At 46.2% G+C, this 15,047-nt stretch overlaps 1 protein-coding gene across 4 annotated transcripts in view; it reads right to left on the bottom strand.

Annotated features, from left to right (window-relative positions):
* NRK (Nik related kinase) overlaps window positions 1-15,047 on the bottom strand; it is a 1,461,188-nt gene that overhangs the window by 1,018,791 nt on the left and 427,350 nt on the right. The window lies entirely within an intron of this gene.

Raw genomic sequence — 15,047 nt, 5'->3', positions numbered from 1 at the left:
TTGCAGAGCAGGTGGCGGCCAATGCAGAGGAGCTGTATGGGTCACAAAACTGTAAGATGCCCCAGCAGCATAAGAATGCCATCTGGGCTTAAATCTGGAGCAAAGTGGTGGCCATGGGACATGTCTCATGTGACTGTGAGGACATGCACAATAGATGGAATGAAGTCAAATTAAGAGTCCACACCCTCTTCTCCAAACACCCTCTGGAGACAGCAGCCACTGGTGGAGGAACTGTTTACCCACTGCAGCTGACAGTAAGAGACAGTGAGCAGCATCCTCCACATGGCGGGCATGGGAATGGCAGAGGTTGGAGCCAGAAACCAGGAAGACCCTGGTAAGAACATGAGTGAATCATGGGCCCATTCCACAACAACACCAATAGTATGTCAACATAGACATACTTCCAGACAATGCACAAGTAATCAATGTGACACCTCAGGCAGTACATCGGGAGTAATGGAAGGTGTGAACCCCCTAAAATACTCACCAAGTAGAAGGAGGAGGCCCTGATGTAGGACACATACAGGTACCCTGGAACAACAAGTATCATGGACACTCACCCAATCACATGTTATATCGCCACCATCCCATGCCAGATTGCCAAACACTCATGTAATACCTGGCACTTCTTGCCCACCGCATTGCCGCTCTCTGCTCCAACTTTCAGTGCTATGCGGATGACAATCAACTCATTTTCAGGCTCCCTCCCGCCACCTCTGCTCCTTCTCTCATCTCTGACTGTCTGTCTGCTATCCAGGACTGGCGTGCCGGCAATGATATCTGCCTTAATGCCAGTAAGACCGAGATTCTCCTCATCGGCACACCTGCTCCCTCCTTTCCTGTTCTTCTCTGGTCGGCCTCTCTTGGCCCTCTTCCGGCTCCCACCTGTGAGGCTAAAAACCTCAGGGTCATGTTCAACTCTGCACGCTCCTTCTCTCCTCACATCTCTGATGTCTCTAAGAAGTCACACTACCAACTGAACCTCCTCAGAGGTATTCTTCCTTTCTTCTCCTTCCCCCAGAAGCTCACTGTCTCTAGAGCTCTGGGTCTCTCTAGGCTGGACTACTGCAACAGCCTCTTTCTAAATCTGCCTGCTGCTACTCCCCGCTCTCTGCAACTCATCCAGAACAGGACGGCAAGACTTGTCCTTGGCCTCAAGCCCAGGGATCGTATCTCCGTAGGACTGAAATCTCTACACTGGCTCCCAGTGGCTGCGAGGATTATGTTCAAAACCCTCTGCATTGTCCACAAGGCCTTCTCAGGCCTGGAGCGTCAATAACTTCAACTCTTTCTTCCTAAATATCTTCCTTCACGAGCTCTTCACTCATCTGCCTCCAACTCCCTCAGAGTCAGTCGCTTTTCCAAGCAACGAGTTGGTGGTAGATCTCTTTCTTTGGCTGGGGCCTCCCTCTGGAACAGCCTCCCTGCCTCTCCAATCTTGCATGATCTAAATGTCACCTGGCCTAGTAAGATCACTGTCTCTGTGTTTCCTCTTGAAACACTTGTGTATAGGCACCTTATAAATGCCATATCATATCATATCATGTACAGACACATCAGCCAAATAGCTGCCACACACGTAATGTGTGGCACTAAATCAACAACTCTAGATATACGGCTCAAACTGACAAGTGCAACAGACAAGTAGCAGCAGGGCCTTCATGAAGATTTTGTCCCACCTAATGTTGCACTAACACCACCACAGCAAGCAGGGCACCCTTCAGCTGACAGTAGAACAGGATACGCAAATATCATTGGGCCCACTGTACAATGACACCCATTACCTTGCACAACTGTGAAGCACATGACACCACAGTTCAAGCAAGGCACACATTCCTGACTGTCCATATGCATACCCAACCATCAAGCCAGGAAACCATCATTCTGTCTGCTACTTGAAGGCCCCCATGGGACATTGGCACCCTGTGACCCCATAGTACACAGAACATTACATGAGAGAACACCCTACAACATTCCAACAAGGGTATTAATGCACTTTTTCCTGTCTCCTAATAGGCATACAAGACACACAGGACCCCATTGAATGCAACAGCATATCAACGCACCAACCTAAGGAATTCGCAAAAGGGGTCCAGAAAATGTGCACCAAGGAAGGTAAGAGCCCAGCAGAAGACCACAAAAACATCCCTATCCAAGGGCACTGCTGCTGCCACCTGGTGGCACAGGCGCTACTGCCACAGTCATGCCACCAGCACCGGTCATGACAGAGGCTGCAGGAACTCCCACCAATGAACCACCTCCCACCATTGCTGGGGACTCTGATGTCCAACCCACACACGCACGAGCTGACAACATGCAAGCATGGGACCAGGCCACTGCACCCGCTGACACAGCAGCATTTGAGTCTGCCACCACTGGCTCCACCTCTCCAGCTATCACTGTGAGGCAGACGTCCTCAGATTCATGCGCCCTACCCAGCATCTCGCCCAGGCATTCTACACCCTTCCCCTTGTCATCTTGACGTGACCTCCATTGGTACCGTCCGATAACACAGATTCCCCAAGAATATGACGAGGCCCAAGCAGAACAGGCATCTGGCATTAATGGAAGGCACCCCATCTGTCTCTCAGTCAAGTGCAGGAACACTCCCTAAATGCCATCCGGGAGAGGCTCTCCTAGATTGAGCAGCACCATTAGGGCATTCAGTGGATAGCCCAAGAGCAACTCGAACACTCAGAGGCAATGCAGAACGTGGTGCTGGGTGCCTCCAGGTGGGTGGCCACTGCCCTAGATTGTCTGTGTAACCATGTGGCAGACACCACTGCCAGCAACATCCTAATGAAACAAAGGGTATGGGAGTTGGCTGAGCATATGAGACCATGTCCAGGGCCATCACCCTCACCATGCAGCACCCCTGGGGCAGTGAACCTGCCAGTTCTGTGTCGGCCACCCCAACTGAGGGATCTGTGGCAAGCACGCTACCAAGACGCTCACAGCGCTGCACCAGCTGTGAAACCACATTGTGATTCTGCAAATGCCTTATTGAGGGACAGGGCCTCCTAGTCCCTGTTGTACCACTACTCTGTGTGTGCGTTATCTCTATGTTTTCTGCCACTGAGGACCAGCCTGGAACTCTGTCAGTGCAGCCCTTCATATTTTCCTTTTGGTAAACAACACCCATGGGATAGCCATTTGGCACCCATGGGAGGGAGGACACCCTTGTACCCCTTTTGTGTGTTTCTGGGCACTTGTGTGTTGCCCACAGAGCAGGGTATGGGTTGGTGGCAGCTACATGCTGACTTGGCAGTGGCTCTGAGTGTTGTCCATTTTTGGGACACCATGGCCCTGCCATAGGAAACAATGGATTCCTGCAGGAAGACCAGGTGACCCCTGTAACCTCTTGTTTTCTATTGCCTTTTACCTTGTTTCCGAAAGTCCTGGGAAGCCCTGTCTCTGTTCTCTTCCTCCTGTGTGTCTGTTGGATGGAAACACTTGTGTATAGGTGCATTATAAATACCATTTCATATCATATCATATAATATCATATCATATATATGTCTCTGTTCCCTACATCCTGTGTGGCTGTTGGGTGGAAATACCATATATGGCTCTCGGGCTGCCTCCTGTCAGAATGACTGGAGCCTTCACCGGGGCTGTGTGTTGTGGGTACACCCTGAGGGTGGGATTTGTGTGAATAGAGTCTGAAGTGAACTCACATTCTGTGTTATGGGTGTCCGGGTTCTGTGTGTGATACAATGACTGAGACAGCCCTGACTGAAACTGACATGAAAGCAGTGTAGTATGCTGAAAGGCTGGGTGCTTATCCCAATCCACGTTTTTTGTTATGGGTGTCTGGGTGGAGTGAATGATCTGAATGCTTGTGAGCCTGATTGGCTGCCTGCCTACATGAATGCTCTTCTGCGTGATTGGTTGACTGAGTGAATGGAAACCAATCCATATAACAGGGAACGTCTCACTCACCAGAAGCAAGAACAAACTGTTCCTTGAAGCCCAGCTGGAGGAGAAGTCTGCTGCTGCAATTTCATCATGTAATCCGAAAGCTGCTGTGTTCTTCCCAGGACTGATCCGGAGAGGACCTGTAAAGGAGACTTCTCCCTAAACTACTAGGGACCATTGTGCAACCTGCTGCTCTTCATCGAAGTATCCTGGAAGCCAGTCCTGTGTGCCTTCCATCTGAAGAAGGGGTCTTTGAAGTTTTGAAGAAGAGTGCCTGGATATCTCGAGTCGGAAAAGTCCATTGGTGTTACCCACAAACTGGAGGTGCATTTCGTGACCACTGGAAGGCATTGCAGCCTACCACCCAGAAGAAGGGGTACCCTGGCCTAGTGCTGCTGGACACCCAGAGCTGCAAACGTTCCAAACTGCCTAAGAACATTTCAAAGGACATCTTTGCCATCATCATTGACCACGTTTTCCCACCAGAGTGTCCAGTGTTGCTGGGTGCAGAGGAAGGTCCATCGGTGGATTTCCTGCCACCAGAACTTAACGAAGACGTCCCTATGGTTGAGACTTGGTGAGGGTCCGAGGTCCAGGTCACCAGAAGCCATCCAGAGGTCTGTATTGATTTACATCTAACAAACCAGAACTGCGACTCGCTGCTCCAAGAATACAACACCACCCTCACAACCAACATGAACCACCATGCCTAAGTGAAACAATGCACCCTCAACCCTAAACCTTCCGCACCCTGGTGCACTCAAGAACTCAACCTCAACAAACCATCAGAAGACAAGAGAAGTCTTGGCAAAAATCCTGCAGCACATCCAAACTCGCCCTGCTCAAGGAACTTTGTGCTATACGCAGACATCTGATCACCAATGCCTATGACAATTACTACCAAAATAGCATAGGCAATGCAGCAATGAAAGTGGAGTCCTCTTTAAAGCCATCAAGCAATGCATCAACCCTCTTCCCGAGCCACCTGTGCTGCACTCCATCAAGAAATCCACCAGCATCAAATCTTTCTTCATCAATAAGATCAGCATGATCAGCCAACATGTAGACACCAATGCTACAACTGACAGTACACCATACATCCCATCTCACAACACCACAACTACCTGGACAACCTTTAAGACACTCACTATGGAAGACCTCACTGCCATTCTAACATCCCTCAAGGCCATATTGCATACAGACTACATCATCCTTACCTTTGTACTCAAGGCACTTCTGACTGAATCACTCCTCCCTTATCTGACCATCATCAGCAGCTCCCTAACTCAAGGCACCTTCCCCTCGACCCTCAAGACTGGACAAATCCTTGCACTTCTCAAGAAACCAACACTGGACCCTGACGACTTCAGCAACTACAGCCTCATCACCCATCTTCCCTTACCAGGTAAAATCCTTGTGAAAACAGTAACCTTCCAACACATTCAAGCCCACAACCTCCTTCAGTCCTACCAATCTGGCTTCAGATCCAGGACCAGCACAGAAATGGCTACCATCAAAGTGATCGATGATGCCTTTAAAATCCTTGAGGAAAGCCATCCTTGCCTCCTGGTTCTACTTGAACATTCAGTAGCATTTGACACAGTAGACCACCAGACACTCACTGACAATCTACATCCACAGGCTCAAGGACTGCCTCTCATTGATTCAGTCATGGGTGTCCAGTGCTTACATGAAGCTCAATCCCTCCAAGACTGTATTTCATCTGCTTACAACCAACACCAAACACTCGGACATCCAGACCTGGCTCTCTGCTATGCACCTTGAGGGCTTCATAACCAAGCTGGTCACCTGAGCAAAGTCCTTTGGGTTTGACATTGACAGACAACCTTCCTTCAAACAGTGATTAGCCAGGAAGACTCAAATAGCTTGGTACTGACTTTCTCTCCTGTGGAAAATCAAGCCTTCATTTCATAAAACAACTTCAGATCTACTGTCCAAGCCTTGGTCCTCTTCCACGTAGATGGTGGTCTGTGGCAATGCCCTTTTGGAAGGCCTTCCAATGACCACCTTAGCTCCCCTGAGATGTGTCCTGCATGATGTCCTGCATGCTGCAATATGACTCATCAAAAGACTCTGCAGATTCGATCACATCCCCCCACTCTCATAGAACTACACTGGCTCAAACTGCAGGCATATATCGTCTTCAAATCCTACTGCATCATCTACAAGGCTCTCACACTGAAGTCTCCAAGCAACCACAGTGAGAAACTCGGCATCTATGGAGGGCTACGATCCACCAGAAGTAAGCACTTCTGCAGACTTGAACTCTGCTTGTGCAGGAAGGATAGAACTAGAAAACAGGCATTCTCTGCCTACCAATCAACACTCTGGAAGCTTACCTGAATCAACATCCGACTTGCTGCTTTGCTTCTACAGTTCAGGCAGGAGCTCAAGACCCTTCTCTGCAGCAAATGGCTCACCCCTAACACCTTGGTCCATACATGAGACGGGGTGATCTGATTCTCTGTTTCCTCCCCTGACTACTTGTAAATCAATTAATGACTTATACCCTCCCTCCCCTGCTGTTAGATCCACATTCCCTTTTTTCGCTGCTCACTAACCTTCTCCGCCCTATGATTGTAAAGTGCTCTGTTGCTTCTCAAAGCTCGGTCTGCGCTCAGTAAACACCCTAACAATAATAACCACGAGACCTTCCTGTTTCTTGTTGCCTGTTAAAAGTCTCCATCATAATTCGTCATTTAGGGAAAGGTAACCCTTTCCCAAGCACTGGCACAAACTTCAGTAGTGTGTTATGCCTGCAATGCACCTCATAGAAAGAGCTGTTTGAGAATCACTGCTGCTGCTGCTGCCACTAAACTCAGCATTCCCATTCTCCTCGAGTACAGCACATCTTCTGCTGGTTTCTTGCATTGGAAAAACTCCACTCATCTTTCTCCTGAAAAGTTACAGAAAGGCACTGAGGAGCAATGTCCCATGATGCGAATCCATAACAATTCAGACATACTTCAAATCGGCCAATTAAGCTTCCACCACACTAACGTTAATTACGCCAATTACCACCAGGGACTCACTAATTGGCGATGGTTGACAAAACTTATAAGAAGAGACAAAACTCAAGGCAGGGTACAAACGAGTAACCAATCCCAGTCTTGGACGGCGGAGTTTGAGGTTCTGTAATAAGGAGATCAGACCGGCTCATCGTCTGTAGAGGAAAGGAATGCCAGCTGGGGAGCCGGTGAGTTAACAATACACTGGCCCATAGTGTTTTGGCTGTGAAATGCCAGACAAGTGTGTTTTCCCACTTATGCAAGGGGCTGAGTTGGGGTTTATTGATGACCTGGAAATGTACCACTGCAGGAAGAAAATGCTTGATAGACCTAGGAGGGTGACCTTGCCAGAGGGTTGGAAACATGTTTAGTAGAATTTTGAGACAGTGAGGAACATGTGGTACAGAAGGGTGGCCCCTGGTTGGAGGGTCAGAGCAGCACAGCATGCACATATCCCAAAGCGAGGGAAATAAATACTTTCTGATAGGAGTGTTCTGAAGATGTATTGATGTTGGTGCAGGAGGGCAACTCACAGCTAGAGGGTGATCATGTCTAGCCTGGACATTAACTCTAGGTGCAGGAAAGAAACACTTGCTGGTAGGAGTGCCCTGACAAAGTATTTATGCTGGCCTATTAGGGTAGCCACAGCCAGACAGTGAGGGTAACTAGTCCTGACACTAGAGCAGGAGGGAAGGGATACTTGTTAATGGGAAAGTGGGAAGAATAGATCTTGCCGAATCAGGAGGGATACTTACAGCTAAAGTGTGAGATTAGCTAGGCCTGACTATCACCATAAGCAGTGGGGAAGAAGCACATGCTGTTAGGGATTCACGTGTTTTCATCAGGGAGCACGGGTAGTATAGCTCAGTGGCAACGTGCTGGTCTTGGCAGCAAGACGACGCAGAACAACACAGGTTCGAATCCCCTCTTCAGTACTAAGAGTGTTATGAAAAAACAATTACAATGATAATCCTAGCCATTGGCATTTTTACTGTGGTGTTTGCAACGCGGCCATTTTTGCTGATTTCATGTTTAAATGGGAGTTCCCCGCTAACCACCTTCTAACCTCTCCCACCTCACCCTGCCACCCACCCTACCCTAAACACACAACACATTTATATAAGTTTAATAAAATGTGGCGGAAACGGGTGCATTGAAAACATCCCGGTGAAAAGGACAACGATTAAAATACCCACAATGAAAACACGGTAATCTTCTGTTAGGTGTAACAGAAGCTGAGCTGGATGCCTAGGACTGAGACTGGAAAGAAGCAAACAGGGCTCTATAGAGGTAATTAAACTGTTAAGAATCTGTAGCTAGGGATTCTTGGGAAGATCAGGATTCCCATAGATGGCCAATTGAGATTCTTTGTGATGAGCCACCCTGGCACCATTGCCATAGGGATTCATATTACTTCTATTCTAAAGCCCCTAAATCCGGCAAGTGTTTAACCAAACACCTTCCTATGTGTGCACTGGAGCTCAGAAGCATGCTCTGCACTGTATCATAGAGTCTGTGCAATAGAATATAGACTTTGAGGGAGACCAATTTCCCATATTAAGTTAGGGACCCTGACACTTTAAAATGTACTCTATTCTGACACCATTTGCTTACATTGTTGCCAGAGAAAAATATCCTGTTTTGTTTTAAAAAGACCATTTACCTTGTAGAGGTTTATCTCCATCTTAGCGAGAAAAATGTAAATGCAGATTTTGATATCCGAATTCCAGACTCACATGTATATCAGTCGATCCTGCATCGCACCCGTGAAAGTGAACCCCAAAGTCTGAGGACTGTCTTTTGTCAAACAATGCTGCATGCTGGAGAGACAATTCCAGAAGTCTAAAATCTATCAAGAAGCATGCATGCTGGGAATGAAAATCTCAATGCTCAAAGAAAGAAATGGGCACCTTATCAGAGGTCCTCTCAAGTAGGCTATAGTCCTGATTCACAAACCCAGAGCATACCTGTCATTCAGTGTTGAAAACAGTTATCTTATTTCTTTCTTTCTTTATTTCATACAACTAGACGCCTTCTTTGGCTATCACCATGTCGGACGCAGCGCTAAGCTCTATGATTAATCCTCCTGTTCAGGAGAATGCAATCTGCTGTTTTCCCTCTCTCTTGTTCCTGGATCGCTTCTTTAAAGTGTTGCTTCAGGACTTGAAGGCACTATGTTTAAGAAGATATGAACACTTTGCAGCATCACCATCACAGAGGGATACAGAGGATATCCAAGAGGCGCTGAGTACAAAATCTCCAAAGGAGTTTTGCACCAATCAAGGATTTTACAACCTAATACATACAGCCCTGTCCACCCCGTTCACTCTTTACACGCGGCACACAACAGTAACTAAAGCATGGGATTTGCCAAGTGTCCTTGCCGTACTGGATGTTGGCTTAGCTGTACTCTTTGTTCTGTGCGGGTGAAACTATTTAACTTGTTTTTTTGCTTCTTATAGAAAAAGGTCCAAGATCATTATGCAAACATTTTGAAAAAGTCATACATGTAGAAAATGGTTGTTAGCGTATTGGCATACAATTAGGGCAAACACACTGGGCCAGATGTTGTTGAAGATGCACAAGATGGCACATGTTGTGGAGATACATTTGCTTTCCATTTGAAAAGCGATATAATGTCAAAACAAAGCTAAGGTCAATTTATTTTATTTTTGCCAATTGTCAAAAGACATAGAATGTGTACTTTAGTTTCATCAAATCAAAAAGTGTTGGTTTGAGTTTTTCCAAGAGACTGCTATAGTGTGGTTGTTTGCTCAATGCTGTTTACTGACTACTCAAAGAACACTATAGTGAGGTTCATTGCATAGTCAGTGGGAACTGTTGTGTGGTTTATTACTCCCCCCTGTTAACTGCCTACTCACCTGATGTATAGTGAGGTTTATTGCTCAGTGCTGTTCACAGCCTTCTCAGCAGGTGCTATTGTGAGATCTTAAAACATCATCGCTGATCACTGCGTATGCCCTACCTGCTTCTGTTCACTGCCTACTCAGTGGATGTTCTGATGAGGTGTAATGCGTACTCAGCAAATGTCATAGTGCGGTTAACTACAGACTCAGTGGATGTTATTATGATGTTGACTGCCTACATAGCGGATGACATTTGAGTTCTTAAAAGCTCAGTGCTATTCACTGACTACTCCTTGCCTACTCTTGTTCACTGCCTACCCAGAGGATGCTATAGAGTGGTTTGTTGGTCATTGTTGTTCGCTGCCTATTCAACGTGTGCTGCAGTGAGTTTTTAAAAGCTATTGAAAAAGCTGTGATTGTCTCCTTTTCTTGGAGGAAACAAATACGCATTCTCAGCGCACTTTATAGCCTAAAACTTCTCCTGACCATAAGTGGAAGCTGATCCCTGGGTTGAATGAGATGATGAGTGTACATGGGATGAATTGCCATGACATCTGCCAAGGGTGTGAAAGCCTTGGCTTTTTTGTTTATTTTAAAAAAGAATGTTGCTGGTCATTACATCTCTGAAAGGGAACTCTGCTGACCAGATTCCCCTTTCATAAGCTCTATGACAATAGCATAGTGTGTACCTGTGTCCTGCTGCATCATTATCATGATTTGTAGCACCTGCTCTACCAGTGGCACAGAGAGGGCTCACAGTTGCCCATTCGACAGCTGCAGTGACAGCCAAGTCAGAGGGGCTGCATTTAAGATATGTCCCCTGTACCAAAACTATGATGATCATAAGTAGCCCATGGTGGTGGCAGAGTACACTTTAAAATAATGCTATGCCTGAGTTAAGGCATGGTGCATGGCACTTCTTCTAATCATTGCAGCCACATGCAATTTGATATCACACATATGTCAGCCCTATGGGTCCAGTTCAGGTGTGGAAGAGTTATGTGTATTCGTTCCAGACAAGGCTCCCTCTGCCCACTGGCAGGACTATAGCCTTGTGAGATTGCCTCTCTTTGTTCCTTTGTAAGGGCATGGGAACAGGAATCAAACAGAACACCTAATCAGAAGGGGCTCATGCTCACTCCAGGGTGCTGCATTTCTAAAGACTTGATTCTTTTGAGAAGGGAAGGGGACACGGCTAGTCTATTCGTAGAGAGATCTGTACAGTTTCTGGAAGATTCTGCCATCTTGGTTCTCTCTGCCGCTCTTCCTCTTTCCTGTCCCCTCCACTTCTGTAGCACAAAGTACTTTCGGTGTGATGTCAGAAGAGCAATGTCCATCCCTTTCAAGAGCAGGGATTGGACCCCTAAAGGAGGTTAGTGTTCACCCAATCACCTGTGGTCTTTTGGACTTTTGCCTTTAAAGGAAGGGGGCTCAAAATATTTTTTTTAAGCATTCTTTGGAACTCCAATCCTAAAAGAAGAATTTGTTGGACCCTGCTGGGACAGCAGTCCTTTCCAGAATCCTCCAGTTGTGAGCTGAAGGCAGGTGTTCCAAGGGAGAGGCCATCTCTCTCCCCTAATCATCCCTAGGGACCATTTGGATTGACCTCTGCTACTGGACCAAACCTGCATCTCTGCCAGCCACCCTATTGCCTGGACTCTCACCGTGTTGCAGGACCCCTGAAGGTGTGCAGCATCCTCTGCCATGTTTGGGGGCACAAGAAAGGACTAACTTGTTCTTGAGAACCTGACATGAGACTCACAGCACCTGGAACCAGAACAGCCGAGATCCCTGTTTTTGACGTTGAAACATTGCAATCCATGAATCGAGCGCGTTTGATTCCAAGTGAACTATCTGATCCTTCAACAGTACCTTTGTCATTCATCGTTCTTCGAACTGCCGTTTGCCTGTTCGACTACGTTCACGCCACACCTTGCATGCTAATACGTGTCATTGCCTCAGCTTGAACCAACAAAGTACTTGCATTTCTCGAGTCACTTTTCGAAGCACCCATGTCTTCATGGCTGCTCCTGTAAGTCGATCCACCTGACCCTGGTGTCTCCCGAAGAGGGACCTCGAAGCTTCTGCATCAAATCAATTTACCTGCCCATCCTGATACCAGCTCACTGCTGTCAAACCTCGACCGCTGACCGAAACTGGTGATCGCCCGATATGCACAGCTTGAGTAGACGCGTCAAGAACACAGGTTCCTTCCGTTCGACCCAGTCTCAACGCCAGGTTGTGCTGGAACACTGTGTCTGCCACATTTTCGAAGCAAAGAGAACCTACAATCGATGCGGTGAATCGCCCTGTTCAGTGCTGTGGAATCACCAGGACCTTTTCAGAGGAATTATTGACTTATATCCAGCCCCTGGCCCATCTTTGTACCCTATAGACTGGATAGGTCATATTAATCCTTTTCACAACCCCAAGAATATATCCTTTAAACAGTGTGGTTTTTTATTGCCATTTTAACCCCTGTCTCATTACCCCGAGTGCTGCATCTATTCTGTCTTCGCATATTCCGTGTTCGTTCTACAAGTGTGGGTTTTTGCAGTGTTTTTTAGTTAGTTATTATTGTACATTTTGTGTTTGAGTAAAGTATATATTTATTTAGAACCTTGATTGGACATTCCTTTATTTTGGACTGTTATTCTTTGCTGTTTTGGCTGAGAATGAAAAACATTTACACCCCTCTTGAGAGTATAGCCTTCCTTCGGCCAATGTGAACATAACAGGCAAAGGGGGTATACCTCTCAACTGTGCCTGTTTTACCTTTATGATTGTGTTGGTTCTTGGGTTGTAGAAGTGTGAGGGCTGAGTGGGAGTATCAGCCTCGACTCATCCTTGTACTGCGGCGGCAAAGACGTCAATTTGTCACAGTAGGTTTCCACTGGGTAGGTATTGTACTAACTGAACTGAGAATTAGAGTGGGCCTTCTTTTAAGGTAGTATTGAAAAGCAGGTACACCATTTCAAGTGTACGTGCGTTCTCCACTGGGAGCCAAGGAGTTCATCTCATGATTAGAGTGGATTCTTCAAGAAACATAGCAGGAGGAATTCTTCATTGGGACTCATTATCAGTTCACCAGTGGAATACACATTTTCACTAAAATAGCAGTAATTCTTGTACCACCATTTTACTGCTACTATTTCACATCACCAAATTATGATTAGGGAAGACAAGTGGAGGACGTACCCCCAGCCTTGTGCTTCAGTTTTTGCTCCACTTTACTGGCATAATTGGGGGATTTAGAGTGGGCAGAATCGCCACCCGTAATAATCCCTACAAAATACCTATGGGGAACTGTACACTCCAAGAATTGGGAATGGTGATGGACACTGCAATCCTGCCTCTTTCTATCAGTCAGAATTAGCACCGAATACGATGGTAGCATTGGAAAACAAGCTTGCCAGTAGCTCCTTGGTAAATACCGCCACAATCGTAAAGAGGTCCAGTTTATGATTATTTGAAAGACTGTTGGATTAGCATTGTATACTGAGCTCTGACACTTGTCCTTGTTCATGTCTCGTGCTATTCCTGCCAGAGGAATGTCCTTTAACGGAATGTGAATGATCAGATCTTGTTCTGATCTTCTATAAGACAAATCGATCTATAAAGGAAAAGCAGCCATATGCCCAGGCATATATGACAAAAATATTAAAGCATGTCTTTTCTTTAAAAGATTTGATTCCTCATTCACATGGATAACCCCACTTGTAATTTCGACATATTTAATGAAGACAGAGGTCCAATATGTGTCAATAAACTAAAAATCTCTTTGGTTGTTGGACTCCAACATCGTGCGGCATCCATGCTCACTGGCATGGTTTATTTTAGTAAAAAGATAAGAGATGCTCAAATTTAGACTGGGACTGGAGAGCATTAATCACAGGAACAAGGTCACTTATTTTGAAGGCATCATTGAAGGCCAGGAGAAGAGAATACAGGAAATGGGAGTTGCAGTCTGGAATGAGAACTTAAAAACAGAGAGGGGCATCAAATTCAACGTCACGCTAATATGTGGTGGTCCACAATTCTCATGAAATAGACATCAGATAGACATTAGAGCCCATAATACTGAATGTTTGCTCTGGTGCTGGGGAGTTTTGCATGGTATTGAGACTGAGGAAAAATTAACTGATGCAAACATGCTCTGAAGGAATATTTGCACTTGAGCAACGTTTCTGTAATATGGCCTGGTGTTTGCCTAATTTTACACAACAGTACAGGGCCCTGAACCTACTGTTAATCTGCATCCATCAACTCTCTGATAAATATGTAAAGACTCCTGAACTCTCTTGCTCATGCTCCACACATACACGCACATGGACACACATACCGACACTGCTCCACTTTCAAACAATGCAGGACTAGACCATCTCCACTGGGGCTTCCTGAGGAACGAGATATAACCTGCTATTTTATGTTGCTTGTATTTTTATACCAGGCGCCACTGCTTTGTGCATTGTCTCTATGTACTCTGGTGGAGTAATAAGAAAGGGTGTGGGTTAGCTAGGTGTGGAGAGAGGGAAAATGCCTGAGAGCTTTGCTGTGTGTTCATGCACGCAGTTCAGATTTACCAGGTACTGTGTACGGATCTGTTTCCAGTTGGTCTGTGTTGAGGGCATATATACCTTTCCAGCTGCTTCATTCTACACATGCTGATATTTATCCTAATTTAGCAGCAAGAGTGGGCCAGTTATAAGTCAGAGTAGATCACAATAGACAGTGATCAAAGTGAGCAGGAACGGTCGGGAGTGATGTTCCAATACTTGAAGTTTTTTTTTGTTTACCATTCCTCTACTTTTTACAACCATATTCACTATTCTATTTAGGGGATTTGCCCATTCATGTCCCTGTGCAAGTGTAAAGTTGTAATAAGAGACTCAGGGCCCGATTCATAGAACGTGTGCAATAATCCTGCAAAGTCCCTTGCGTATTCATGAAATCAGAAGGGCAAAGTAACAAGATGTGCAAAGAAAATCAAGTTGCCCCTGGAACGCCCATGACATGCACCCACGCAAAGCAGATCCAGCCACATGTACCAACCTTTGCGCAGTTCGCATCCCTGCCATAATGCACCCTGCCAATACTGCGGGCTGCACCCCTGCAATCATGGTCAGCACCCTAGTGACACTGCATACAGTCTCGCGTAACTCCAAACTGCAACACAAAAAAATGCGCTACATGTCTCGTAACTCAAGTCGGCACCCAGTTAATCTACATAAAA

Source organism: Ambystoma mexicanum, chromosome 5p (assembly GCF_040938575.1).
Source record: "Ambystoma mexicanum isolate Mex_15411 chromosome 5p, UKY_AmexF1_1, whole genome shotgun sequence".
NCBI classification, from domain to species: Eukaryota; Metazoa; Chordata; class Amphibia; order Caudata; family Ambystomatidae; genus Ambystoma; species Ambystoma mexicanum.
This window is presented reverse-complemented; position numbering and strand designations above follow the sequence as displayed.